This window comes from Macadamia integrifolia, chromosome 12 (genome assembly GCF_013358625.1).
Source record: "Macadamia integrifolia cultivar HAES 741 chromosome 12, SCU_Mint_v3, whole genome shotgun sequence".
NCBI lineage: Eukaryota > Viridiplantae > Streptophyta > Magnoliopsida > Proteales > Proteaceae > Macadamia > Macadamia integrifolia.
The window spans coordinates 6,054,382-6,058,711 of NC_056568.1; the positions used below are offsets into that span (position 1 = coordinate 6,054,382).

Genomic DNA, 4,330 nt, shown 5'->3' on the forward strand with positions numbered 1-4,330 from the left:
AATGTCTGCTACGCCTCTGTTAGTACTTCTCTGCCCTCTGAGGTGCACGAATTGGTCTCAGATGGCACTGCCGAATTGGCTACGTCCTTGCTTGTTCCCTGGTGATGCATGCTACGATTGTTGGATCTTCTATGCAAGCTGACCCCCCAGGGTCCCTTCATAGTGACACTGCCTCTGTTGAACCCATGACTCCCTGGAGTGAACTTACTTATTCTCAATTGGATGCTCAAGCTTGCCCCTCTCAGGCCACTGAGAATTATTGTTCCACTAGAACGACCGCAACTCCCAACCTTGCCGCTACCTCCTTGTTACCTGCCACCTCTTGCCCTCCCTCTTGTCTCAACCCATCTTCCCCCATTCCCCCCACAATTATATACCCCCTTCCCCCTCTTCCCCCTCCCTCCCCTCCTTCCCACGGCTTGTTGTCTCTTGGGGATCCAAGAAGAAAAAATCCTCCAACTCCGCTTCCAGAACCTCCTTGCGCTCTAAATCCAACCTCAATTCTAAATCCTCACCCACTAGCTCCTTTAATCTTAGATCAAACCCTCCAACCAAGAAGCCATCTTCCAAACCCTCATCCTTTGGCCCCCACTCTGGCTCCTCTAAGCATTCGATGCCCCCCACTCTCGTTCTACATAACCCCTTGGATTATTTGGAATGTTTGTGGTCTCAATTCTTTGGCAAGACAAGCGGAGATCCGATCCCGGATTCGCTCCTCCAAGTCCAACTTTTGTTGCCTCCTTGAGACTCATGTCTTACAGTCCAATGCTTCTCGCATTGCCTCGTCCATTGCTCCCTCTTGGTCCTTCGCCAACAACTACCTCCATAGCCCAAATGGCAGAATATGGATTCTTTAGAACCCTTACTATCTTACTATCTCCCCCCTCTCCTCCTTGGACCAAGTCATCCATCTCTCCATTTCCCACTCTTCTAGTTCCTTCATTTGTTTTTTCTGAGTCATTTATGCTCATAACCTTGCCTCTCGTAGGCTTCCCTTCTGGTCTGATCTCCTCTCCTTTACCCCCTCCATTGGCTCTGGTCCCTGGGGTCTTTGGGGTGATTTCAATGTCATCAGATTCAATCATAAGAAGTATGGCGGTAATCCCATCAACCCCTTAGCGGTTGATTCTTTCAATGACTGCATTGATGACCTGGGGCTCAGTGATCTAAGATGGTCTGGCGCCAAGCTTTCTTGGCATAATCGGAGAGCTGGAAACCTTCGGGTGGCCTAGAAGCTTGACCGGACTCTTGTCAATGAGGCCTGGCTGGAGTCTATCCCTTCCTCCCATGCCTGCTTCGACCTCCCCAGTATTTCAGACCATAGTCCCATGGATATCCATGTCCTTCCCTTCTGCTCCTTCTGCACCAAGCCATTCAAATACTTTGATATGTGGTCCTACCACCAGAACTTCCTCCCTATTGTCCAAAATGCCTGGTCTTCTCCCATTCCCCCCTCCTTCTCCCCTCTTACGGCTTTTACCAAAAAGCTTTAGTCCGTCAAGGCTGCTCTAAAGCTCTGGAATTCCTTCACCTTTGGCAACTTTTCCTCCCGTGTCTCTTCCTGCCGCGACAAGCTGCTTTCCATCCAAGCTAAAATCCAGCTTGACTTGCTTAACCCTGCGCTTGTTGATGATGAAAAGGCCACTGCCGCTGAGCTTACCTACCTTATTGCTCAGCCAAGAGGAGAGCTTCCTCCGTCAGAAAGCTCGCATTAAGTGGTTAGATCTTGGAGATTCCCATTCTACCTTCTTCCATCGTTCTCTCAAAGCCAGAAACAATGTCAACACCATTCCTAAACTCTTATCCCCTTCTGGTGCTGAGCTCCTTTACCCTGATGAAATCAAGGCCAAAGCTGTCTCCCATTTTTTGGGAATCTTCTCCCAACCTCTTCATCCCTCTCCCCCTCCTATTCCTCCCCATCTCCTCAATAAATTGGTCCCTGATGAGCTTCTTCCTTCTCTTCTTTCCATTCCCTCTGATGACGAAATCCTCTCAGCCATCCTCTCTCACAAGGCCAATAAAGCTCCTGGCCCTGATGGCTTTAGTATAGGATTTTTTTCCTGTTGTTGGACATCATCTATAATGATCTCATTCTTGCGGTGAGGCGTTTCTTTTATAACCCTTCCCAGATCAATGGGATCAATCACACCTTCCTTTGTCTCATCCCCAAAAAGAAAGGTGCTAAATCAATGAATGACTTTAAACCCATCTCTCTATGCAACCTGCTCTATAAGTTTATTGCCAAAATTTTAGCCAACAGGATTGGAAAAGTCATTGATTCTCTAGTCAGAAATCAATTTTCCTTCATCGTTGAGAGAAGCATTGCTGACAATATCATTCTCTGCCACGAGATTGTCAGGGGATTTGATCGGAAAAACCACTCTCCCTCAGCTCTCCTCAAAATTGATATCCACAAGGCCTTTGATTTCATTAGTTGGGATTTCATCTCAAATGTCCTGCTCCAAATGTCCTTCCCTCCTTCCTTTGTCCATTGGATTTCCTGTTGCATTTTCACTCCTCGCTTCTCCGTTTTAGTCAACGGTAGCCTTGCTGGTTATTTCCCCTCGAGGAGGGGAATCCATCAAGGCTGCCCTCTCTCCCCATTCCTTTTCTCTCTCTTCCTAGAGGTTCTCTCCCGCTCCATTCAATCTGCCTCTGATCTTCATCTCATCTCCCCTATTCCTAAGTGTAAGTCCCTCTGCCTCACCCACCTCACTTTTGTTGATGACATCATGATCTTCTCTAAAGCTGATTCCCTCTCCATCTCTTCCATCATGGATGCTCTTCATTCCTTCGAATCCCTCTCTGATCTCTCCATCAATCTCCTCAAGTCCAACCTCTTCCTCTCTGGTGTCTCTTCTGAGGCTCAATCCCTTCTTCTTGGTATCACTGGTTTCTCTCTGGGCTCCTTACCAGTGAAATACCTGGGCCTTCCTCTCATCTCTTCTAGGCTCTCTGCCCACCTGTGCTCCCCTATTCTTGATCTTATTACCAAAAGGCTCCAGCTCTAAAAAGGTAAGCTCCTCTTCTATGATGGCCTGCTTATTCTCATCAGATCTGTTCTCCAATCTCTTTACCTCTTCTGGTCTGGGATCTTTGTCCTTCCTTCTTGTTCTATCAACTCCATTGAAAGGCTCTTTTGTTCCTTCCTCTGGAAAGGTTCTGACTCCTCCAAGTTCCTCTACCCTCTATCTTGGGATAAGGTCTGTCTTCCCAAATCTGAAGGGGGGCTTGGTCTTAGAAGAATCAAGGAGGTCAACTCTGTGGGCATCCTAAAGCTTATCTGGAAGCTTGCCTCCAAGCAGAAGAGCATCTGGGTTGACTGGGTTCACTCATATCTGCTTACCCACAACTCCCTTTGGACTTGTCCAACCCCCTTTGATGCCTCTTGGATTTGGCGAAAAATCCTCAGCCTTAGACTCCTCGCCATTACTGCCTGTGCCTATTCCACGGTTATTGAAAATGGGCAGGTGACTTCCCTTTGGATGGACCCCTGGTACCCTTTGGGCATCCTTTCCTCCCTTGTCACCCCCAGGATCATCTATTCCTCTGGTCTTCCCAAATCTACTCTTGTCTCCTCCATTCTCTCCCCTCTAGATTGGACCCCTCCTGCCTCTCCTCCCCCCTTGCGGATTTGTGGTCCTCCCTCCCCCCATTCCCCCTGGGCATCATGGTAGGGAAGACAAATGTGTCTGGCTCCCCTCTTCCAATGGGTCGTTCTCCTCTGCCTCTGCTTGGTCTTTTGTCAGATCCTCTGGCTCTGTTATTCCTTGGCGTAATCTCGTCTGGTTTAAAAGTCATATCCCCCGTCACAGCTTCACATCCTTGAGATGCCTCTCTAACTGCCTTCCCACGCAGTCCTTCCTTATTCCCCGTCACATCCAGGTAAACCCCTCCTATTGCCTCTGCCCCCTCGGTCAAGAGGATATCCCTCACCTCTTCTTCTCTTGTCCCCTCTCCACCCTAGTGTGGAAAAAGGTTCTTGCTCGTTGCTGGCCTTCTCCTAAGGTCATTCTCCCCCTTGAGGGGGAATGTATTTGGGTTGATACGACATTTTCCGGCTCCTCCATTTGCGACACCATTGGTAAGTTAGCTTTCTCTGCTACTATCTCCCATCTTTAGATGGAGCGTAACATTCGCAGATGGTCTTCCAAATCCCACTCCCCGGAAAGGATTTGGAAATCCATCTACTTCGATGTTACCTCAAAAGTCTAGTCCCTCCACTCCATTCGATCCCGGCCAATCCCCCACTCCTCCAGAAATGACCACCTAATCTCCTCCTGGTGCCTCATCCCAGCCCCTTCCCCCACCCCTTGACCTTCTCCCTCCC

At 48.8% G+C, this 4,330-nt stretch overlaps 1 protein-coding gene across 3 annotated transcripts in view; it reads right to left on the bottom strand.

The window, feature by feature from the left end:
- The window catches only part of LOC122058107 (probable LRR receptor-like serine/threonine-protein kinase At1g67720), a 26,595-nt gene that overhangs the window by 9,557 nt on the left and 12,708 nt on the right, over positions 1-4,330 (bottom strand). The window lies entirely within an intron of this gene.